Source organism: Zalophus californianus, chromosome 2 (assembly GCF_009762305.2).
Source record: "Zalophus californianus isolate mZalCal1 chromosome 2, mZalCal1.pri.v2, whole genome shotgun sequence".
Taxonomy (NCBI): Eukaryota; Metazoa; Chordata; class Mammalia; order Carnivora; family Otariidae; genus Zalophus; species Zalophus californianus.
Window position 1 is genome coordinate 137,233,828 of NC_045596.1, and position 26,487 is coordinate 137,260,314.

The 26,487-nt window shown below is 37.2% G+C and overlaps 2 long non-coding RNA genes across 2 annotated transcripts in view; one reads left to right on the forward strand and one right to left on the reverse strand.

Annotated features, from left to right (window-relative positions):
- The window catches only part of LOC113925821, a 31,123-nt gene extending 10,932 nt beyond the window's left edge, over positions 1-20,191 (reverse strand). The window contains exons 1-2 of the long non-coding RNA XR_003521065.1: positions 20,056-20,191; positions 11,399-11,516 (exon numbers count right to left, since the gene is read on the reverse strand). This is a non-coding gene — a long non-coding RNA (uncharacterized LOC113925821). The remainder of the gene's footprint in view (positions 1-11,398; positions 11,517-20,055) is intronic.
- The window catches only part of LOC113925820, a 33,332-nt gene continuing 20,490 nt past the window's right edge, over positions 13,646-26,487 (forward strand). The window contains exons 1-2 of the long non-coding RNA XR_003521064.1: positions 13,646-13,722; positions 24,675-24,844. This is a non-coding gene — a long non-coding RNA (uncharacterized LOC113925820). The remainder of the gene's footprint in view (positions 13,723-24,674; positions 24,845-26,487) is intronic.

Genomic DNA, 26,487 nt, shown 5'->3' on the forward strand with positions numbered 1-26,487 from the left:
CGACCAAATCAGGAACTGTGCAATCTAACAAGTTATCTGCCATAGTTTCATAGATCCTGACAGAAGATGCAAAATCACTGATAGCTTAGCAGGTGGTATCAACTTCATGTTCACATCAATTCTACTTCCTCTCATACCCCTAAGTCCCAAGGAAGTGGGAAAGAGCAGCCCAAGTAGTTGCTGCACACATAATGGGTTTCTGTTACAGCTAAGTAAACCTCCAAATCGATAAGGGAGTTCTAGCATCTGACCAACCTTTGCCCCACAGGGGATATTGTCTTTATTATCTCAGCCAGGAAACAAAGTTTCCATCTAACCAGAAGTGAGACACTATCTACCTTCCAAAGCCATTTGCTATATTAACATAATTGAAAAAAAAATAGTCCAGAATGAAGTAAACAAATCTGCTAAAACCTCTTGCTCAAAAGATGTGGAAAAATAAAAGCCATGGAGAACGACCTCACAACAAAGAGCAGGAAATTTAATTTGGAAGAAAAGTCCATTTGACCACAAATTAAAGACATGTTCTCCAGGCCAGTTTTCTTTTTTTTTCTTTTTTAGTTATAAGGTGAATATTTAATATCTACCTGTGTGATACTTGTTTATTCCTCCATTGTATTGAAAATTAGAGAAAGAAAGTAAAAGGGGTTATTGTCTTACTTCCAAACTTCACAAAATAATATTAGTATTCAAACCAGATGAAAACCATGGGTAAGTTTGTATTTTCAAGTAACTGGTAGCGTTGTGGATTTTAAAATAAGCCAACTGCTAAACCATCTATAGATAAGAAAAAAAAAAAAAAAGCTTGATAGGAAAACTGTCAAATCCTGAGCATTGTCTTTATAAAAATGTGGACTTCCTGAAATCAATTAAGTAAATAAATGACAACTTTATCAAGAAATAAAATATTCCCAATATTGCCACATATTAGTTTGAATCTCTTGGACTTTGACTAAATCTTTATGAGTTACCACTTAATTTGTGAAAATATAAGAATAGTTGTGCCAGGGCAAATTCTGTACATCAAAACAAAAACAAACAAACAAAAAAAACTTGATTAAATCTTATGTATCTACTAATTTTGTTTTACTCTAAGACCTGAATTTTCAGGGAGAGTTAGTGGGGAACCACGAGGTCCCTAAAATCAAATATGCTTTTAGGCCACTACCTCAACAAGAGAGAAAGCAATAGTCTGTGCTGGGTCTTTCCTCTTTCAGTATAGCTATAACTAAGTTTTCTCAGCACGTGGAATTGTAGAAACTGACACCTTGGAGAAAGCTATCCAGTGCTCAAGAGACTAGGAAAACCAGCACTGTTCTTTCTTGCCACTGATACATAATTGAAGTGGCCATGGGTCTATATTGTTACTTCTTATAATATGTTGGCCCAGTGCAAACATGTTATGTGCGCTCCCAGTTTCCTTTGACATCTGTGATCTCAGTGTTGCTTGTTCATGAATTGATCTCTCAAGGGGTTGCCTAGTGTTTTCTTTCTCTATTTTCACCCCTTCTCAACAAACTACTCCCAGGAAGCTTTCTGTATTTGCATTAAGGTGTAAATGACTGATAAATTTGGGCTAACAAAATCATACATTGGTGCGTTTGTGTTTAAATAGATGGGAAATTTAAAACAAGGATTAGTCAATAAGTAACAAAGGTTTAGGAGAGAAAACAACTGACTCTTCTTGAGCTCTTCATGTGACCTGCATTATTCTAAATACTTTACATGTATTAATTGTGTTAATCCCTGTCAACCTCATAATACTTCTGTGAGGTAGGTACTATTGGTATTCACATTTTCAAGATGTGATTAACATATGAGTAAACAAAGGCACAGAGAGATTAAATAATTTGTTGAAGAGTCTTTCCATATCTAGTTAATGGCTGAGTTACAATTTGAACCCACTTTCTTCAGCATCTGTATACTCAACAACTATGTTAACTCTGGAAAGGCAAGACGAAGAAAAAGGAAAATATGTTTTCTGGCTTCTCCAGAAATCATACCACATAAACACCACATAATTTGTCTACTTCTAATGCCAGACCAGCCTTGTAGGAATATGTGTTTCTGTGTTCAGATCAGGAAATGCAGTAAGTCTGTTTTCACATCCCTTGCATATAGATATAAATTATATATATGTGTATATATTTATATATATACACATATATAAATATATATACAATATACAAATATATATAAATATATATTTATATATAAATATATAATATATATATATTTATTCCATTAAATATTTATTGAGGATCTATTTTATGCTGGGTTATGGTAGGTACCAAGAAGACTATAATAAGCAAGATAAATACAACATCAGATAGGAAGAATTTGGATGTAAAAAAGAAAATCTGACTCAAAGTGGCTTGGGCAACAGTGGTAATTTATAGGCTCACATAACTAAAAAATCATAGGAAAACTTAGGGTGACGTTTGATCCAGCACATATATCTTTTCTGTTTCTTCTCTCTTCCTTCCATGGTGTCAGTCTCATCCTAAGCCTGGATCCTCTTATGGTTCCAGGACAACTGACAGTAGCTCTAAGCTACAGGCTGCTTGCTAACGTCCGGAGGAAAGAGGGAGCATCTTCGTCACAGCAGTTCTAGCAAACGCCCAGAGGTACACTCTGATCTGGCCAGGTTGGTCACATGCCTAGTCATGAGTCGCAAGGATCTGCAAACCTAATTGGATAAGCCTAAGTCACAGATTCCAGCTGTGGCCCAAGAAAGATGTCAGCTCCATCTGAACAAAATGGATTCCCAAATGGGAACTTAGGACTGTTAGGAAAGGGAAAGTCAGAGCCTACCAAATGGTTCCTGTTTTTAAGGAACTTAAAGCTTAGAGGAAGAGACTACAAATACAGTCAATCAAAGGAAATTGGGAATTGGGATATTTTATCAGAACAAAACACCTCTAGAGGACTGGATACATATTTTTTTTTTTTTAAGTGAGTTCCACTTAACAATCACCCAGAGGAACTGAGAAGTACCCAGTGCAGGGCTTGAACTCATGACCCTGAGATCAAGACCTGAGCTGAGATCTAGACTCGGACATCCAACTGACTGAACCACCAGGTGCCCCAGGACTGGCTACATATTTTGCACGGCCTCATACAAAATGAAAATACAGGGCCCTGTTTCAAAAATTTTTTAGAATTTCAAGACAGTATTAAATCAAGTGCAGGGCTCTTCTAAGGTCCAGGTCACCTGCCCATAAAGCCAGCTCCATTCCTCTATATTGAGACCCAAAGGCTGAAAAGGAATTAGCCAGGTGGGGGTAACAGCTTGTGCAAAGGCTTGGTGGCAGGAGATCAGGCTCCCTGGAAAAGCTGAAGAGAGTTCAGTGTGGCTGCAACTTAGAGCACCAGGCGAGACAGGAAAAATGGAGGGTGGGGACAGGTCAGGCAGGATTCCGGTCAAGGAGGATTTGGGAAATAGAAGACTCCTAGGGCTCTTGTTTAGTGGTTCCTGTGAGCCCATCCATCACCATCCCTTGCTTATGGTAACAGGCACCCAGCAAAACTGACAGGCACCAAGGTTTCTCTATATAGTCCTGGAATAAAATTTCCCTACCATATTAATGCATATTAATTTAACTGGAGAATAACTGGATACAATCATAAATTATGAAAAGCATTACAGATTGAAAGCCATTATAAAGTAAACCTCTCTGGATTTGTTTTCCTACTTTCTCCAAGATTTCCCTCATTATTTAGTTGCACTTGGTACAGAATGGAAGTTTTCCTAAAAATCACAGGTGAAAAGCCCCAGAAAGAATATACAATAACATTGCAAATAAATATGATGTGTTAGTCATATCATTTCTAGCACATTTATTTTCTAAAAATTTCACGATATGTATTTCTGAAATAAAATATGCACTTACTGAGTGGGCAGCTCTTAGAATGTGCCAGTATTGTGGAATTTTTAGGAAAAATATTATTAAAATAATTTAACTGAGTATAAAGAATGTAACCTATATTTAAAATTTGACACTTGAAAATGACATAATCTTTCACTGCTCCTCAAATAGAAGTAAAGGCCCTAGAAAAGTAATTATTATGTAAATTCAGAAAAAGCTAATCGTGTAACTAGACACCATATTTCCAGTACTTTTGGCCATAGAGATAATCAGGTCTGGAAAGTATTCGCTCCTTCACTAAAACAACTGAGGGGTTTATGTGATGATAATTATTCATAATAACCATTCTGGCATATCTCTCTTCTTTGTATTCTTATGAAAATATTGCTAGCATGAATATATTATACGGCCAAATTGAATGTGTAAGTATTAAACCAAGGACTACAACTCTGATTGATAATCAGAACTTTTTTCAAAATGTTTTAAAATATAGAATCTTAAGATCTATTCCATTCATACTGAATCAGAACTCTAGCATTAGGTCCAGAAAATTAGAATATATAAGAAATCTCTCTAGATTCCTGATGTGCAGCAAAATTGGAAGTCTCTCTATAATTAATCTAAAACATTTAAAAGAATTCTGTTGGATATTTAATCCAATTCATGTTTGAATTTCAATTATAAGAAATATACATTTATTTCTTCATTTTTGTTCACTAAAAAGACATCCACTGTTTGTCTTGTTAAATATATGACAAATGTTACATTATTAAATAAGGAGGTCTTGAAATGCATTCATTTTTATTAAACACATCATATCTTGTTGATAGGTGGAATTAAGGAGATGCCAGTATAATCACATTGATTGCTAATGGAATTAACAGGTAAAGCAAACCTAATAAATATATTGGCAGGACTTCAACACCTTCAGAATATTTGCCCATGTCTACACTTCAGCTTTTACACAAACAAGGGAAAAAAAGTTTACTAACTTTCTTTGCAGGAACATATTACCATAGAAATTTGAACTTAAAAACAAAAATGTATCAGGCCATGGGAGCAGACATCACTAAAACCAGTTAACAGAACATCTTATATTCAATGAGATTAGCACCACAGTGGAAATCATTTTTTATAGTTTATTAGACATACTGCCATAGACATATCATAATAAAATAGTCAATGGAAAATGTATGTGAAATTTGATGAGGGATATAAAAGTATCTCATTATAGATACTATTTTTATAGATGGTCACCTAGTATGGCTCTAAGGTAATAAGACTGTATCTTACAAGAACCACATTTAACAGCCTCACCTTTTACAGTCTCATTCATTTGTATTTAAGCATGTTATCCCAACTTACAAACAAAAGATATAAAATGCTACTTTGTCATTCATCCATTCTATCACTTTAAAAATTCCCACTAAACTATACTGAAGACTGATAGGGACCCGAAAACTGTGCTAATTGCAGCTCATGAAACAAGCATGGTGCCTGCCTTGGCAACTTTCCACCTATTAAGAAAGGTTAATGTGAAACCAATAATTACCAAGCAATTACAAGTGTTATAAGTGCTACAAAGAAAAAGAAGAGTTGCTACAAAGAAAAAGAAGAGCTGCTACGAAGGTGTCGATAGGGAGTAGAAAGAACTATAAGGAAGTTCAAGAACTCCTCTGTGGGAAATGGCATTCAGACTAATACACTGAGACTATATAGAAGTACAGGAGTTAGCCAACTAAGCACTGCCCAGAAAGGAAGCCACTTGTGTGAAGAATGAGTTATAGGAAGAGTGAAATGGAGCCTGGAACCAATTATGCTGACCTATGATTGGATCACCACTTGCTGACAGCAATGGCCAAATCAATTACACATCTTCCTAATGGCCTTTTCTGTTTCTCTTTCACCCTTGCCTCCTTCATTTCAGTTCCCTTCGATCCCTTCCCATAAAACCTTTGTCTCAGCCTCTTCTTTTGGGGGAACCCAGGTTTTAAAGTTATATTATCAAAGTCTCAGATAAAATATTGGGAAGTATTTACATAGGCACAAGCATGGTGCATGGAGAACGTCAGAGCACTCGTATTAGAAAAGCATCGTGATGCTTTCCTTTTACCATGTGAATGAATTTTTGCAGCGTCTCAGTCAGTAGTAACAAAAACAACCAGAATAATACGAAAAAATAAAATACATGGAGATTTTAAATTATATTGTTATTGAGACATTGAGTAACTATAAGAGATTAAGATGTTACTCTAACTACGTGTGCTATCAAGAAGTAATTCAGACAATGTTGCAATATGTATGCCACTCAAATAGAAGCAGAAACAGCATTCTGAGTGAAAAAAACAATCCAGATCAGACCAACACCTTCTTACCTGCTATTCTAGCCAATATTGGTTACCTTGACAGCAGCTTATTGTACAATGCTTTTATTAAAATATTAATATTTTATTAAAATAGTTTATAAAAATATTAAAATATTAATATTAAATAATAAATAATAAAATAATAAAATATTTTATTAAAATATTTTTAAAATATTTTTAATTTATTTGACACAGAGAAAGAGACAGAGAGAGCATAAGCAGGGGGAGTGGTAGGCAGAGGGAGAGGGAGAAGCAGGCTCCCCACTGAGCAAGGAGCCCGATGTGGGACTTGATCCCAGGACCCTAGGATCATGACCTGAGCCGAAGGCAGACACTTAATAAACTGAACCACCCAGGTGCCCCTATAATGTTCTAATATTATTAAATTTATATTTATATCCTTTTAGTAATGTCCTTAACTTTTTCAAGGTCAAATAGGAATAGTCCATTATCAGATTACATGATTAAATATATTCATGTACTAGAGATGATAGTGCAAAATTGCTTTTTGTTTATTTCCCTTTGACACTTGTCAGTCTCTCTTAAATGGTGTTAGGGAACCTATTTTCTAGCACCACCTTCTCTGTCTCTTCTGTGTTTCCCTGTGTTTTATATCCCACTGTTTTACAACACTAAGACCATCTCTTCATTTTGCTGTCAGCCACTGGTAAGGGTTTCAACCCAAAGATTGCATCAATTTTCTCCTGGTTGAAGATTAGTGCTGTCAGGGTGTTAGGTCTTTCAAGACCCTCTACACGGAAGGAATAAATGAAGAAAAAAGCTTGCTTCATTCAGTTCTAAAGAGACAGATATGAAAGACAAAGATAAATTGCTTACTAATATTATCTGTCTTATAACAAAACTTCTTTTATCATTCTAGCTTTCAATGATTGTTGTCCTGGAGTTTAAGTGCATAACTACCCATCTCCTGGAAAAGAAAAAGGCAAAATAAAATCTCATCCTAATAAAATTTCCCCCAAGTGGAATCTTTGGATGATTGCAAAAAGTATTAATCTCCTTAAAGAATAGAGATGCTCTGGAAATGACGCCTGATTTATCTGAACCGTCTTTACAAGATTCATCTGCTGATTATAGATCAATGAAGTACTAGGTAGGTCTCCTGATGCCCTCAATTTGGAATTGACACTTACTCCTTCATTTTTTATCCAAAATTTACCGTCATCCTCCATAATAAACTTTACATCATTTTCGATGGTGTAATTTTATAATATTACCTGGTGCTTAAATGTCAAACACTGAAAACTCAGATTAAATTCTGAAGGAGACTCACCTGTGTAGAAGTAGGGCTTATTTCACAGCACCTAAGGTTTGAGAACACTAGGTTCCTACCCCAAATAATTTCCTTACCCTCTTATTTATTATTCATAGTCCACATGTTCACTTCTTGAAGGGAAGATTAGCTCTCTTACATCCTTGCTTGAGCACTATGGGCAGATGAGCGATGTCCTCGCCTGTTGCTTGAGGGATGACATGCACCATTACCCACCCCCTATAGCTCTATAATTCCTTGTAGGTCAAATATCCTTGGCTGTCTTTTTGACCTTGCCCCTTATTGCAGTAATTGCTTCCACAGTTAAATGCTGTTACCAGGCCTCTTTTGTGGGGATACTATCCACCTCCTCACTATCTGTAAGCCCATACTTTCGATGGAATTGTCTTTTGTCAGCCCTGACCTAGAGAGCAGAGCTACCAACTGAACTGAGTGATGCTGGTGGCCTTCCCAGTGCTAACTCATCATTGATTTGGAAAGTGATGTCTCCTCCAGGTTGTGTAGTGAAATGTGGCCTTTTGGGATTTTCCCACCTTTTACATAACATATGTACTCCTAATACATTCATGCCAACATGCTCACCTCTGTTTACCTTTAATCCTAATTCTATAGTGTCACACTGAAACTGGCATTATTATCTTACTTAATACAGATTATGATTTTTCCATGCTTCTCTAGCATATCTTGGCAGTGTGTTGGCATACTTTTCCAGGGTCCTTACTGGGGTATTAGATTCTACATCTGAAGAGGGTCCTTAGATCAATAACCTGCCTTTACTCAGAATTAAGTTAAATCTGGGCACCTGGGTGGCTCAGATGGTTAAGCGTCTGCCTTCGGCTCAGGTCATGATCCCAGGGTCCTGGGATCGAGTCCCGCATCGGGCTCCCTGCTCTTTGGGAGCCTGCTTCTCCCTTTGCTTCTCTCTCTCTCTCTCTCTCTCCCTCTGTCTCTCATGAATAAATAAATAAAATCTTAAAAAAAAAAGAGTTAAGTTAAATCTCTCTTCATTAGGTGCCACCAGAAGTCAGTCCTGTCCTTAATCTCACAGCTCCTGCCAATACATATTGTCTATGTCCTGCACTTTCTGGGCTATGGTCCCTTTTCTCCTTCAGCAGATGCAGCACATCCCCAGCTGAATTACAGTGTGAGCTAACCCAAGTCTTGGCCATGTGTGTGCAGATCTTGATGGCATGCATGTTGTTTTGCAGGTAAGAGACATCTTTATCATCTTCAAGCAATGGCAGAGTTCTAGCCCTTATTGCAGAGGAGTCGGCTGCTTCTGCAGGCTCAGAGAGTTCAGAAAAAAATAGATTGAAGAATTTCAACTCATCAACACTGTATCAACATCCTTTTTTTTTTTTTTCTCACAAACAGTGTGCTGACCTTCACATGGCAGATCTACTTGGTTGAGAGTTTAACCTTCTTTGGAACTTTCTCTACTCTTCTGCAGCAGGATGTGACTGTCCCTGTATAAGCCACCAAGGAGGCCTTTAACTTTTATACTTGCCTTTTTAATTGACCATTATTCTCTGCTTTTATTTAGCTTTTTATGAGAGCATCAACTGAGCAAAGTAATAACCACCCAATTCCATTTTTCCCCCACATTTCTAAATCTCTGATACAAAGGGTATACCCTATCCACTGTCCAGTGGTCCTACAATGGAAAGCTTATTCAGAACACCTGTTCAGCCATAATGCTGAGGAAAGCACACAAGCAGACACCATCCTCCTCTTTACCTAGCTCCCTCTTAATAATCCTTCGTCTCTCCCCATAAATGCTGATTATTCAAGGAAGTGTGTTAGGTGCCATTCAGTTCTTCCATGGGACTGTATATACCCTCTACCATAGTACCTGACATGTTACATTCGCAGTTGCCTGTTTACTCATCTTTATCCCACACTCTGATATAAGCACCTTGAGATTGGCCCCTTATTCATCGTTAGTTAAAACTCTAGCTCGTCGCATAGTGCCGGAGACCCACTACTTAATCAATAAAGCTTTGTTTAAAGAACAAATAAGTTGATACAGTTTGATACTATGGCTTTCTCTTATCTAGATGTCCCTTGATTCAATATGCTAAACTAATCAGAGGAGAAAGAAAAAAGGAGTGAGTTAATGATCAACCAAAGCATTCATTAGATTTAGTGATAAATCTCTTTATGCAACTATAGTGTGACTAGACAGCACTACTTTTTAAAGCTAGCTATGTATATCGTATAAACATCACCTGTCATTATATTTAATTGGTTTGCAGACTTTAAATTCGGGATCTGTCAGCATTGTCACCATTGTTTAAATATACACCGTTCCTTGAGTTATCTAAAATGGCATCATGATGAACTGGCTGTCTTACTCATCTTCTCTGACTGTCCAATGAGTCATGTCATATTTCCTGTCAAAATCTTTTGTCTCATTTTTACTAACTAAATGCTTAAACAGCTGACATTATTTATGGAAACATGCTGAAAGTGAGTTGAAAGTGTAAACCTAGTCCATTTTATAAGGTACAAGTATTTAGGATGAAATCTCTACAGTATTATGTCCAAGAATTATTTTATCTTCTTATGTAATATAGTTATGTTCTCTCTCTCTCTCTCTCTCTCTCTCTCTCTCTCTCTCTCTATATATATATATATATATATATATATATATATGTATACACACACACACACACCTTCATGTGTGGTATATATATATTCACACACACATGACTGTAATCACATATTTAAAATAAAAATATTTTCTTCTTTTTAACACTTACCCTGAAAGCTCTATAAGCTGCTTTATTGTATACCCCTGTATAAGCACTGAAGCTCTCTTTCAATTGGTAGAGAGAGTATCTATTCTGGTATTGCTTTTTGCAACTATCAATTGTGAATCTTGATGCCCACCTTTCTTTCATTGATGTTACATCCATTCACTCTATAATCGCTGGCTTCTGGAATTTGCTTTCTTTTGTTTTCTATATATGTCCTGTGCAGAATTTCAAAGTTTATGGTATTTGAGGAATAATCTTTTCCTGGACTCCATAATTACACAGAAAGCTAACCACTTAGAACTGCATATGGATTATGGGGCATCTCGGTGCAGTCAGTTGGGCGTCCAATTCTTGGTTTCAGCTCAGGTCGTAATCTTGGGGGTCCTAGAGTCCTCAGCAGAGTTTGCTTGAGAAATCCTCTCCCTCTCCCTCTGCCCCTCCCCCTGCCGAAATAAATAAATAAATCTTAGAAAGAAAAAAGAATTGCAGATGGATTATGGTTTAAATTTTTTGGTAATGAAACTGCTCAAGAAATAGGAACTGTGTATAATGTAGAAAGCAGATCTAAATTTGCTAGATATGTACAAAGCAAATCCTAATTTGTCCTGTAGACCATTGATTTATTCCAGCGAGAGAAACCCCATCATCGTGCTTTGCTATTATCCCAAAGGGTGTGCTGATCTAGATGATTTAATTTTCTACTCTATCACTTCACATTTTTTTTTTTTACAATTTTAAGGAAATCCTTAATTAGGACTGAAAACGCATGTTTTAGTATTTATTTCTCCATGAAATCTAACTAAACAATCTGGCTTAGTTTAATTTAGTTTGCTTGTTCTTCAGCATGTCAATAATCCATTTCTAACTCCGCGCCCAAATACAGGTTTCCCTCCCCACCTTCACCCCGCTATACAAAAGTAGAGCATTCTTATGGAAACTTTCATAAGCCAAAAAGGTGTAAAGCAAAGAAGCAATTACCATTAATTTATATGGAAAAAAAATGTGTGCATTCCCAGACCCAAAAAATAACCTCTCTTAAGCTTCTCTGATACCGTAGGGCAAATTTTGCTAATGGATACACAAAATACATGGAGGTAAATCACAGATGCTCACAGACACAGTTCAAAGTTGTGGCAGCTTGTGATGCGATGCTGAGTGTTGGTTCTCTGGGAAGGAGCTTCCAGATGCCTCTCCTGCTGCTTGGGATGCATGCTCCCTCCAGACGGACTTGCTGCAAACAAACACTGAAGGTCAGTTTTCCGTTTTGCCTTTTCTTATGAAAGTGAAAATCCTCTTTGGATTTCCTTCAGTTAGTGAAAACAGGTACTGGTGCAGTTCTGTCATAAAAGTGAACTGGCATAATGTGAGCCTTCAAAAGGCAGAGCATACCCGTGATCTGTTTTCAGGCTCTTCTGTGAGAAATTTGACTGTGATGTCACAAGGTCAGCGGGGCTTATCTAAAAGAGCTGTGAGGATGAAAGTTTGCTATGTTATTTGAAATTGTTCCCAAGTTCAAGAATCATATTTTCAACTAAGCATCTAAGTCTCTCACTTGTAAAAGCATTAATTATTTAAATAAATAATACATTTATAAAGTGGACATACCATATATATCATTAACAAAATGTAGTGATGCCGTATATTCTGTGTTTATTTTTACTATTTCTGACATTGCCATGGTTGCCACCTCTGGAGACTTCTTAGGACATCAGCAGTCAAAATGAGCAATGGAACTGTCTGAAGTTAAAGCCAAAGACTGACTTATCTCAGGCAAAGAAAATAAAAATGTTAGAGGATATATTAAGATAAAGTTATCAGTGAAGTTATACATACTTAGTGATATGTAAATTAACAAAGGCCTATTCTTACATACATTGGTATATATTACATATATTACTAAAATTTACCATACTAACCATAGTCTTATCATAAACTTTCTGATTTACAATCCTCGATTTTGAGCTGATTCCCACATTTAGGTGGGTAAAGCTGGAAATGGGGGAACATTTTTATTGCAAGGCATACATTTTGGTTTCATGTAGTGATGAATTCCTGATATAATGTGTGCAAACCACATAGAACAATTAGAAGTCTTTCTATGTGCAAAGCATCCAAGATCAAGCACCATGATATGTGAGAATTCTTATGTACTAAAACTATTGACTTCGGGCTTCCTTTGTGGCGCCTATTTTGAGCTGGCTTTAGTTTCCTTGGAACATCTTATCTAACGTCCTTATCAAACTCTAGAGGAAATGAAACAATCAAAAGTAGAAAGAGCTTATCTCATCCCTGTTAAGCAACTGGTGAGATATTCAAATGACTCAAATTTGACCCACAGGGTCTTATAAAGTAACATAATTGTTAAGATTACAGTGATTGGGGGCGCCTGGATGGCGCGGGTCATGATCTCGGGGTCCTGGGACAGCCCTGCAACAGGCTCCCTGCTCACTGGGGAGCCTGCTTCTCCCTCTCTGCTCTCCATGCTTGTGCTCCCTCTCCCTGTCAAATAAATAAATAAAATCTTTGGGAAAAAAAAATATTACAGTGATTAGACAAAATAACATAAAACAGTCATGGGTTCCAAACCTCCCTCCCCCATGACCATGCGTCACTCCACAATATCAGCAAATGGCTAGCTCAATGCTTCAGTGATGGCTACTTATTTGGCAAATAGCCAAAGTCCAGTTCCCCCATCAGTCAGTGCTAGGAATCACTGACTGGAACTTCTTTGTCCTTCATGTTCTCCCACAAAGGACTATCTAGGTATATTTAGTTCACGACCCCTTAATATGCATCATGGCAGCTTAGCCAAAGATATTTGGCATGTTTTTTCCCACCCAATATACCATCATCTGGCACAAGAAACTCTAAGGCATAAGTAAAATGTATTCATGTTTATTATTTCACCGACACTGACAACAGTGTACAAAACATCTTATATGGTCCAGTTAACCAATTTTCTTATAAGCGAAGACATTATTTGGCAGATAATCCCCAAAGCAGTTTATATTGTGAACATCTTTCCATAGTTTACCTGCCTATTATACTATTTGCATTTCATCTAATGCTGAGCGAAACTAAAGGCGAACAAAATAAGAGTTTAACTTTTTCTTTAGATTTAACATGCACGTAAGATTTAGTCACAAGATAGTTTATATTTAAGTTTATACTTTTTTCATTTATTCAACATCCTTTGTATTCTTTTTTTATTATGTTATGTTAATCACCATACATTACATCATTAGTTTTTGATGTAGTGTTCCATGATTCATTGTTTGTGCATAATACTCAGTGCTCCACACGGAACATGCGCTCTTTAATACCCATCACTGGGCTAACCCATCCCCCCACCCCTCCCCTCTAGAACCCACGGTTTGTTTCTCAGAGTCCATCGTCTCTCATGGTTCGTCTCCCCCTACGATTAAGTTTATATCAAAGTAAGTAAATCAATACTTCATATCCTAGGAATTTTAATACAAATCCTTTAAACATGCCAGCAGTATATCCATATCTATGAGGTTTAAATCCCTAAAGTCAAGGGCGCCTGGGTGGCTCAGATGGTTAAGCGTCTGCCTTCGGCTCAGGTCATGATCCCAGGGTCCTGGGATCGAGTCCTGCATCGGGCTCCCTGCTCCTTGGGAGCCTGCTTCTCCCTCTGCCTCTCTCTCTCTCTCTCTGTCTTTCATGAATAAATAAATAAAATCTTTAAAAAAAAAAATAAATCCCTAAAGTCAATTACCTTAGGGTATATTTATCTTAAAATTTTAATCTTAGCAACAGCACAGTACACTTTGAAATTATATTAGATAATGGATATGCTGTGAACCTGACAATTAATAAATAATATGTTATATTTTAATATCCCTGAAGATTGCATTTAAAATCTAATAATTCTCTAAAGCAATCTGAGTTAAAGAGTCCTTACAAAAATTAAGCATTTGGATTTCAAAAGGAGCTTGTATACCTTAGGGCTATGACAGCCCATCTGAAATAAAACTTGACTGGATGGCACAGTGTCAATGTTTACTTGATGCTTTCAGAGAAAAATAACCCAATAATATCACTATAGTGTAGTAAAGGCAATTGCATATAGCTTTTTTTCAATTTCATTTCTGTTCAGACATTAGAGGGGTAAAAAAATCTTTGAAGTCTTTTATGATAATAACTTTAGAGACAAGGGCTAACATTCTTATAACTTTGGCTCAGAAAAAAGTAAAAAGATCAAAGAGATTTATTGACTAGAATTTTTTTAGTACATGTCAAACTGGATTTTAAATCATCATATCAAAATGCATAGCTAGATTCCTGTTCCAGAACAACCATCAAAATGAAAACACAGTCTCATTCAGTTAACATTTCTATCAAATCTAGGGACACAGAGTTTTATAATTTACCTAAATATGGATGTAAAATTTCATGCATTTAAATAACTTTAACATTTCAAATAGATTTCACTTCCAGTTTTTTTAAAATAAAGTGAGATGAACTAAGAATTTATATTCAAATTAAATACCCCCTGCCATTGAAAGTGATGGAAAACATAGTTGCCCATAAAATAAAAAATATCTTTTTAGAAGCTGAATGCTACAAACATAAAAGTGTGACTAATAATTCACGATCTTCAATTTTAGCAAAAATTCAGTGCCCAGCGGTATCTACAAATCCTTAGTGTGTTCTCCAAGTCTCCCAGTAGTTCTTGAAAATCTTCACCAATACAGCTATGTATGATCTCCATCTCTCAGCATACCACCATTTTTCTGATTTCTGTGAGAAAATATAGTCCAGCAGATATGAAGTCCCACATCTTTCTCTTAAAATCATTCTAATTGGACTTCACTTTCTTTTTCCCTCTGATTTTTTTTCTCCCTTGAGGGCTCTGCATGTACACTCGATTTCATTATCTCTTGCCTATGCAGTGAATTACTCCATAAATTACTTCTCTTCCCACTATATTATCCCCACCATCTTCCTATAGATTTGTTTCTCAAACTCTGTATATAAATATGATAGTATTTTAATATGGGTATTAAAAAATAAACTTGTCTTGGGGCACCTGGCTGGCTCAGTTGGTTAAGTGCCTGATTCCTGATTTCAGCTTAGGTCATGATCTCAGGGTCTTGAGATAGAGCCCCACGTTGGTCTCCATGCTCAGTGCAGGGTCTGCTTGAGAATCTCTCTCTCCATCTCCCTTTGCCGCTCCCTCCCTAAAATAAATAAATCTTTAAAAAATAAATTTTGTCTTATTCCCACATCTCCCTACAGTTAGTCCTATATATCTATATACCCACCCATTTATAGTCATGTTTCTATGTGCAATCATTTATTTAGTTTGTACTGGATCTTCATACTTCCTTGCCTCACCCTTTTATAACATTAAGTTTTCTCTTAGTCTTTCACTTAAACTTCCTTTGCCAGAGTTGTTAATGCAGACTAACTTCCAAATGCAAAAATCATATAGTCCTTTTTTATGTTATCTTCCTGCATTTAACAATCCACTGTTTTATCCTTCAAATTCCACTTTCCTTTAGCTTTGATTACACTTCCATCTGGTTTTCCAGATACCTTTTCAAAAACACTTTCTTAATTATCTCTTTCTCTGGCTACCTCTTAAACATTAGTGTTTAATTCTATATGTCTTCTACAAGTGATCATATTCACACCTATCACTACAAGGTTAATAACTATGCTAAATATTGCTAAATATTTAAAGTACTAAAATACTAAAATTACATGAATTAATATGTAGAATGCTTGATTGTTCTGTTGCTCCAATCTTCTAGGTGACCAGTAAAAAGTGAGTTTAATATATACTTATGTGTGTGTGTGTGTGCATAAAAGTTACATAAATTAAGTGCAATCTGGTGTTGAACAAATCTGCGTTGAAACGATAGGTCTGCTTTATAGTAGCTGAGTGACTCGGGCAAGTTACTTAACCCTCATTCAGTTTAAATTCTCTTATTTGTAAAATGGGTCTAAGTAATAGTACCTACTCTACTGTGTTGTCATAGAGATTATATAGGATAAGTACTTAATGAAGTCCCTGATGTTTAATAAATTTTCAAAAAAGACAAACTGCTAACATTTTCATCCACAATTTTATCAAGCAAATTTGACACTTGACGTTATTACAGTAGATATGCCCTGAAATTAACAAAGTTAGATGTCACATTGAAAATGAAAGAGAAGAGGGTCAGAGGAAGCCTTCATTTTACCAAGAGGCTCCAGATGTGGAGATACCCTTGTCAAACAAAAAACAAACTCAGACCTAAGGGAGAGACTTTATTTGAAAATACTATTGGAATAGGGGAAGAGTGACAATTACAATAGGGAAAATTCTCCAATAATAAGACCTATAAATGCTTCAAAGATTGTGCAGAAAAGGATTCTGTTTTATAGGGAAGAGCAGACAAGGATAGAAAAGGCCAGGTATGGGGGAATGGAATGAAAAGGTGGAGTGATTGAATAGTTCATCAGGAAATTTTTTGCTGTCTGTCAATTCTCAGGAAGGAACTGTGAGCGTGAGGAAGGTTGTTTCACATGCTAACAGCTGCTTAAGCTCCCCAGCTTGCCTATACACTAGGGTGGGTCAAAGTTTGCGTCCCTGGAAAGAGAGAAACCTGTCTAAAATTTGTGGTAAAGTCAAGTTAATGGGCATTTTGTCTATATTGGTCAGTAGATACAAACAATTCAGCTATTCATTGGTGAGACACAGAAATAGAATTTGTAGCATATATGTCCAGCCTTATCCTAGGTAAATAAGAGGGCCATCCTCAAATCTAATCTAGATAACAAGGGAGAAGTGTGGTTCTTTGCAAAAGCCCTTTCCTGGAGAACACAAAGAGTAGGGGTACTTATTTATTTATTTTTCTTTTTTTTTTTTGAGAGTGGGAAAATGAGAGGGAGAGTGGGGGTGGGGCAGAAGGAAAGGGAGAGAGAGAATATCAAATAGGTGTCACCCCTAGCATGGTCGGGCTCTATCTCACGATCATAACCTGGGCCAAAATCAAGAGTCTGAAGCTTAACCGACTGAGCCACCCAGATGCCCCGAGTAGGGAGATTTCCTCTCTGATGTTTTCTGAAAGTATAGGGCTTGGGTGAAGCTCAACATTGTCACTCTTTTCTTGACTTTGGAGCTTTGGTACAACTCATGGGATTCCATGGTTAGTGGCTGACCCAGGCAGGGTGGGGATCTGGTTTTCCATGGTCACTGGACAGGTGGTGATAGGAATAAGGCATGAATTTTCAAGAACTTATGCAGTTATTATTTTAAAAGTTTTCACCTTCTAAATGTTAGGTATTTGGCATGGGGGGGTGCTCTTAATTATCTGCTTCAGGTTCTACTGTTGCAGTGGTTACCTTTTTTTTTTGTATCTTATTTTTATACTCTGCTAATTTCTATAATTGGCACTGGCACCAAGTAAATTGGGAAAGAAAACTATCTGTAGACATGCTCCACTTTGATGTTAGGAATAGACTTTATGAGAAAAGACTAATGATGAAGTTGATTTAAAAGATTTATGCATAGTTTATAAAAAATGTAGTTGTCTCTTTGGTCTTCTTACCATTAATGTTAGGTTTCTGCTATATTAATATTTATGTTATCATCTTTTTCTGTTTTTCAAAAATGGGCTTAATATATGTACCCCTCCTCCCCAAAAAGGAAACTCTTCTGTAATTAATTACTACATAATAGAAATAACTACTATGTTTTGGTGAGTTCATTGGTCATTTCATCAGTGTTCTTACAGAAGTTGATCACCCATACTCCAGAAACAAAAATCAACATCAAATATTTCATTTACATACACAATAGTTGTGTGGTTTTTCATGGAGATCTCCTTCCTTAAGGCCTCGACCCTACTATTATAATCTAGACTGTTCCTCTCTTGCCTGCCACACATCTGTCATCCTGGGACTCCTCTCCTTACTTCACTTGTGAAAACTATGATTATTCATAGTTTCCCTTTCTGAATTTACTCCTTTATTTTTACAGAAGACATTTTCTGATGGTTTCTTCTTTAGTCTCTCTGTTGATAACTATTTTATTCATCTATTAGTAGAGGGAAAGAAAAAGAACACGCACACGATCAATCCCTATTTTTAACTCTTTTCTCTCATAAATAACATTTAAAACTTTTTTTACAGATTTCATTTATTTATTTGTCAGAGAGAGAGAGAAAGAGAGAGCACACAAGCAGGGGGAGTGGCAGGCAGAGGGAGAAACAGGTTCCCCTCTGAGCAAGGAGCCAGATTTGGGATTCGATCCCAGGACCCTAGGATCATGACCTGATCTGAAGGCAGACGCTTATCCTGCTGAGCCACCCAGGCACCCCTCATAAATAACATTCTTAAAAGAATATGGAAACCAGTCCCAACTGATAAAACTGACATTCTGCCTTAAGATGTTTGCTTTCATCATCAGCTTAAAAACACAGAAAATCCCATAAATTCAAAACTAATTGAATTTATTAAGCATTATATTTTTAACCAAAGAATAATATTTGTATAATCTTATTAATCTAAGAATAAAAATTATTTCAGGTGTCAGTATTATATACATGACAAACAGTATATAACAAAGGGAAGAGAATTTGGGGGTTTCTACAAGAAGAGTAAATAACACAAAGTGTTGCTCAACTCCAAAAAGATAGAAATTGTAATTCCAACTATTACAAGCCTGGTTCCTAATTACACAGTAAGACCAGAACTATGGAGAAATACAAGCTTTAGAAACCTAAAAATGTTATTTTGTTTTGAATCCCAGTTTTAATTTTTTCATGCTTAACTTTCTTACCTTGACAAATAGCAGTCTTTTTCTTTTCTCCTCTTCTGTCTTTATTTTTTTTAAGATTTTTATTTATTTATTTGACAGCAAGAGAGGGGAACACAAGCAGAGGGAGTGGGAGAGGGAGAAGCAGGGAGAGGGAGAAGCAGGCTTCCGGCTGAGCAGGGAGACCAATGCAGGGCTCAATCCCAGGACCCTGGGATCACGACCTGAGCTGAAGGCAGACACTTAAGGACTGAGCCACCCAGGCGCCCCCTCTTCTTCTGTCTTTAACTGATACACCACATCAATGCAAAATAGTTCCATATGACCAAATAGAGATCAGAAAAAGGGGCCTTTAGATGATTTTCAAAATTGGCATTTAAACTAGTTCTCAGCTGAATATTGAATAACCAAGAATTAATAAAATAATAACAATCCTATTCACAAGCTGTTCATACTGTCATGAATAAAAGTAGCTAAAAAATGAGACCCTGTTTGTTCTGCTCACTTGAACAGCCTCAGAATTTATCTGAGTGCCTGGCACATAAAAGTAAGTCAATAAGTATTTGTGGCTGAATGAATACTCTTTTTATCAGTTTTCAAAATCATTGCTGTCATCTGAGGATTCTACATTATATAAGCTAATTTTCTGTCAAATCCCCTTTATTATCTGTTTCTTTATATCTCCGGAATCAGTTTTACCTCCCTAACCTTAGACTTGTGGCTTTGTCCGAACCCCGACATTACTTCCTGACACACAGAAATACCGCGGCTACTTTCTTATACTGTTCTTTTTTAGAATTTTACAACTGCTGGTGTTATTATTGCTGTTATATGTTACTATGATGTCAACAAAGATGCTGCTGCTGCTGCTGCTAATGATGAGGACTGTGAAGACCATATACCAGCGTCACATCCTTCTTAAACCAGATTTATCTTGCATCCCTTTTAGGTATCTTTATGGAGGGTTCGTTGCACTTTCAATAAAAGCAAAGCTACTCACCATCTCTTATTCTTCCGCAGAGGCATATGCAAGTCATCTCAATTTCTTCATTGTTTTCTATTCAAAGCCTTTTCTCTCTGCCAGTTTCTTGCTCTTTTCTTCAGTTCCCCAATGGGACAAATAGCACACTTTTTTTTTTCTTTTCCTTTTTTTTTTACAACTTCTGGTGAGGGCAGAGCTACTGGCTTTGCTTTTATTCAGTCAGGATCCCAACATAAAAGAGTAGACTAAAATTGGGATCTTTTGGACAGTGTATACTTACAAAGAGACTAATTACCAAAACCTAAGCAGAGGCAAAGAAAGCACAGAAAATAGAGAAGGAACCAGGCTGGCGGGAGGGAGAGCTGTCACCATCCTATGCACTAAGAACCAGGGGAAGAGAAGGGAAGGGAGTTGGGTGGAGCCAACACCACCAGGCCAAGCTAAACTCTCAGGAAGGGAAGCCCCAGAAATAAACGTCCTCACCTCATCTCACTCCCTCCTTCTGGTCCCAGCCCAGTGCTTTCATTTTGTTTAACTCAAACAAAAGCCAGACTGCATGGGAGCTTGCTGGTATGATCCACACAGGCCCGGCTCCTGGAGGAGAGCCCTGGTGGAGAACGGGAGAGAGTAGATGTGGAAAGAAAGCTATCTGGAAGAGTCCCTGACCTCTGTTCCTCAGCATCCATGCTCATCTTCCATCCTGCTTGATCGTAAAACCTGAGCAGCAGAGCAGCTTGTACTCCAGACTGAAATTGTTTCAGGTTTCTTTCTTGCTTTGAGATCCACTCAAAACTGTGGCCTTGAGGTCACCTCATAAAAAGATTGGCATAGCACGTCCGAGTGGGATATATATTGCTCTTGAAACCCGAAAGTTTCCCCAACTACTGTGCCACTTTCCTTCACGATGGGACTTTGAAGTGCATCTTCTCATCTCTCACTTTAGAAGAGATAATCTGACAAGCACCAGGTTCCAGCACCCTACAAACTTCACTGACAGATCAGGTTTCTGAATTTTCCCAGAGTTTACTTTCAACCATAAGGCATAGAAGATGCTTGCTACTTCCTGATCACTAGATCCTAGCAGCATCAAGTCATCAAAGTAGTGGACCTGTGTGATGTTTTTTTGGAATATCAAGATGATCTAGGTCCCTCCAAATGATATCATAGAAGAGAGCCAAAGAATGGGCAAAGGGACAAGGCAGGAACATGAAATATGAATACTGTGAGTGCTACTTATATGTAGATTATTTCTGATTTTGCTGATTTAGAATAGAGAAGAGCACACTTGACTAATAAATAGCTAAATATCAGGAACAAGGACGTGTGTTGAATTGTGCCACTAAAAACAACACATCTATAACTGTGGCTCTAAGTTGCATCATTACTTGGTTTAGTTCATGACAACCTAATGAAATTCTCCATGACGTTTTTTTTTTGTTTTGTTTTTTGCTGGCCAAACAGATATATCAAGTATATGTTGGAATGGAATGGAATGGAATCACCATTCTTGCATCTGTAGTTTTGGATAGAGTCCTTAATTTCTGTGGTTATTTCAAAAATGTGTTACTGCTTTGGCACATCCTCTCTGGTAGTGAGGGTCTGGGAACTTTAATTTGTACTGTAATAACCTTTACTTTTTTAAAAGATTTTATTTATTTATTTGAGACAAAGAGAGTGCACAAGCAGGGAGAGTGGAAGGTAGAGGGAGAAGCAGGCTTCCCACTGAGCAGGGAGCCCGATGCAGGACTTGATCCCAGGACCCTGAGTTCATGACCTGAGCCAAAGACAGACGCTTAACTGACTGAACCACCCGGTGCCCCTAGCCTTTACTTTTTTAGTCAGATAATTTTAATATTCTACCAGTTACTAAAAATATATACTCCAGCTATACATTCTAGAATCATGGAAATAATAACATGATTGATCTCAGGTCTAACTCTCACTTATTATATTCATTCCAATATTCCTAATTCCCCGAGTTTTCAGTTTCCTTCGAATACAATATGCTAGCATGCTGATTGCATTAAGTGTAGCCCATTGTTCAGTTAAGTCTACTATTCTGGCATATTTTTTATTATCACTCCCAAGTACTCATGTCAATACATTAAATTCTGAATCCTAATTTGATTCACTCTTGTCAATAAATTTGAACTATCTGAGACTTCTATAACTTGTCCCTTCATCTGGTATCATACAGCCTTTAGGCACACATGCTTCTTGGGATCCTGAAGATAAAGATTGAGGAAGTCTTGTGATATATAGGTTATCTTCTCCTGGACCCTGTCTTATACCTCTCGGTCACTTTAGACCGTGTCAGGATGGAACTCAGGGATAGCCTGTAGAAAAAGAAAGGAAAGTGGGTCCTGTGAGAATTAGTATCAACTTGGGAAGCCAGGGACCCAGGAAAGGTTTATGCAGAGATGGACGAAGACCCTGCAGACAGGGGAATAGCCTGACACCTGTAGCATGAAACACTTAAAGGAAATTTGGATATTGAGATTTCTCAGCTTCGACATTGTTTACCCAAAGGTCTCCAGCCCATGTTTTACAGCCCCACCCTTTCCCCATCAATGTCATGACTTTAGTGTAAGAAACCTGTTGGGATAGAGTGTATAACCCATGCTGCTACTTTGAGACCCTTGCAATTCTGAGCTTGATTCTCAGCTGTATCTACCCTGTAACTATTAGAAATATAAGATTGCAAAATTGCTTTGGAGACCTTTGGCTCTCCATGTGTGTTCTTAACTTGCCATAGTTTCCATAGTTCCCAATTTGTACTTCTTTTTCTATATATGTTCCCTAGGGTGTTAGGAAGTAACCAGGTGATTGCAAAATCACTCTAAGTTTTTTGTTACTATATGTAACACCAGCCCCTGGTTCAGTGATTTACCAGAAGGATGACAAGACTCTCATATATACAACAAAAGAATACAAAGCAAAATCAGCAATGGGAAAGGCACATTAGATGGAGTGGAGAGGACATTAGACACGCGCTCCCAAGAGTCCTTCACCGGTGGAGTCACACAGGACCTACTTCATTTCTCCAGCAACCAGCCGTGACAAAACGTCTACCAGGGTTCCTCAGTGGAGACTCAGTTCCTAGGGGTCTTATGGAGGGCTAGTCAGGTAGGCCCTCATTGTCCAGCACATACCAAAATTCTAGACTCTCAAAGGAAAGCCAGTGTTCAAGGTAAAACACATTATTTGGTATATCAAAACATCAAGTTGCTCACCTTAAATATATACAATTTTTATTTGTCAATTATACTGTAATAAAGCTGTGGGAAAACAACAACAACAACAACAACAACAACACAATGCACAAATAGTTTAGGCATAATGAACTACTCTTTAGCGGTTCTGGAAACAGTCAGAACACTCCCCAAGTCCAAGTTCCCAGATGCCAGGCAAGAGCCAATCTTGCAAGCAGGCCTTATTAAGGAAAGCAATCTCCGGACTGTTAATGCTAACTGTTTTCTGCACTCCATAGTAACTAAGTGCCGCATCCCCTTGTTCTCCCAAGACCTTATTCAACATATGCACTTTATCCCCTGTCCCTCTGGTGATAACTTGAATATTTCTGATTTTTTTTTTTCAAATACTGTGAATTACTTTTGTCTCATTTTTACCTGCAAAAGGAATTAATTTGTATTCCTTAAATATATAACAAACAAAGTTCCAGAATCCCATTTTAAAGACCTTTATCTTGGGGCCACTTCCTGGAGAAATTGCTGTTCAATCAGGAATCCAACAGGAAACAAATGGAATAACAAAAATTGAAATCTGTCAAAAGGGACGTATTTACAAGGAACATAATTACAAAGGCTAAAGTAGAGAGACAACAAAAGGATTGTGCAGAAAGGCAGCACTACTCCCATCAGGGATGTGAACCCAGTAGGCAGGAAGGAACAAGAGGAGAGTTGCCTGAACCCAGAAAGGAAAAGGGTGATGTTGGACAACATCCCTCTAAGGAGCCTTCTACTAAAGGATGCAACCAGCCAAGGACAACTAAAAAAATAAACAGCCTGAGCTCATGCTCCCCTCTCTTTTGGGTCTCCTGCACATTAGCCCAATTAGAAGCCAGAATCCAGAGAGCCTGGGATCTCACTGATGTAATGAATATGTCAGTCTTTCAGGGCACAGAACAATTTGGGAAAGTTTAGAGAGTTTTACCTGGAAGGGGAAACAGAAGATATTTGACACGATTTATAATTCATTTCCTATTTGCCAAGAATTCTCCATCCTTTGATTAAAATATTTTCTGGCATCTCACCTCCTCAAAGAATAATTCTAAAAACGAATTATAAGTAATGAATTTCCTCTCTACTTCTTGTTTAAATATTCAAGTTTCATCAGTATCACTCATTAGTTTTCCCAATATATATCATTACAATGTCCTTCTGTAATTTTTTAAAATTTTACAGTGTTTTTTCTCACTATTACATCCCCATTTTTAGTTGTTTACTGTCTAAATGACCTTTATAACTATTCACATGGTATTGTACAAAACACATTATTTTAAGAAAAGCTTTTAGTTAGGAAATTCTCTATGTATTTTGCTACATTAAATATATAGCTCAGTAGCCTGTGCATGTAAATATGACATTAATGTTTTTTCTTTCCTTGTTAAAATCTAGCCCAACAAAATGCTTAATAGAAAAAAAGAAGCACAGTTTATAAGTCAATAAACAGTGATTCTCATCAAATCCGCTGCTTGCCAGAAACACATCTCAATCAAGGAAACTTCTCTCAATTTCAGCATCCTCACTTTCAACGTGAAGAGCTTGGCTATGAGGACTTCTTCCAGGTTTAAGAATCTGTTTACTGATTTCCGTCTACTTTCCTCATCTCTGCCCCTGTTAAGTATATAGAGTACCTTTCAAGAATACATAAAATATCCTTACCAGTTATTCTACAGATTTGAAGTGTTCTTCTGAGAATAACATGTCCAAAATTGACTCTGGGATACAGTGTTCCTGTTTCAATGTCAGAATTAAAAAACAAACATGTTCCAGGTCTGGCATTTCCTCATGATTACGTTATAATGATTTAGTGGGTAACATCTTAATGGTAAACGTATTCTCTTGTTGAAACCGTGCCCCATAGGACTAAGAAAGTTGAGACTAACAGGAAATTTAAAGCTTGTTTTTCAGAGGTGTTTCTTTCTAATCAGCTAGTTTTTCTTTTCAGCCCCCACTAATAAATTCAATAGGTGTCTCCACAGAGTCTTCTACTGACACAGGTGGTCACTGACATGGTTCCAACCTATTAACAAGGCCTTCATTCTTTACCCAATATAACAAGCCCAAGACCCCATCCAGTTAATACTGACTCTCAGAGCATGTGCATAGCGCCTCTCTTTGTCCTACAGGTGACCTTCTGATGTCAGGGGCCAGAATTTGCCTCATTTTAATGTTGAGTCTCCACCCCAAAGTGAACATAGGATGCATGTTACATGTATATTTGCTCTATGCACATGCTCCATCTGTCCCCATGAAGAGCCATACGTTTTCCTTGCCTTTTCCTTCAATATGTATGCAATCCCAATCCCTACAATGATAAAAACTTGTTCCAACCCCAGTCAGGGGAGACAGATTAGAACCCACTCTTGTCTCCCTGCTTGGATGTTTTGCAAATGAATCTTTCCCTCCCTCTGCAGAAGACCATGCTACTGTCTTTGGTTTTCAGTTTTGCACAGGCAAATGAACTCTTTTCAGTTTAGTAACATTGTGTGGAACATACTGTGTCAATTTTCATTGCAATTTCCACTGCTGTTTAAAAAAAAAACCACACTTCCAAAATGGTCTCACTTAGACGGAGTTCCCACAGTGGTGGTGAATACATAATCTAATTGCAGTTTCAAATTCCATCAAAGCTGTAGTCAGCCAATGAGTCAGCCACCTGGGTCTTCTCCACTCCCACCACCAAGGAAAAATTAGGTAATTTGCATGATAAGACACCTTGTTTTTTCCCCTTAGAAAGTGTTCTAGCTGGGAACAATCCTTTTCTTTTGCTAATAACTTTCTTGCCCCACCCTCCTTCCATTTTGTACAACTTCTTGAAGTGCCCCTCTACTAGTTAATTGGGTGCTGCCCCATTCATGAATAGTTTAATAAAGCCAATTAGATCTTCAAATTTAGTTTAATTTGATTATTTAACAATACAGACCTACTTACTTGCATCTAAGGTAGGCATTAAACCTTCTAGACTATACTTTGACTGACTATATATCAATAAGACAAATTTCAAGTCTGTAATTTACCTTTCTTAGCTACATACAACTAGCTGCTTTTTCCAACTGAAATGTAAGTAGGCACTATTTTTTGTCTATTTATATACATTTTTTAAAGTTTTATCACCTGAAGAATGGGTTAAGCCATGTAGCACATCAAACCCCAGAAATGGTTACTGTGAGGAACAAAATGAGAGACTGGAATTTATCAGAACTCT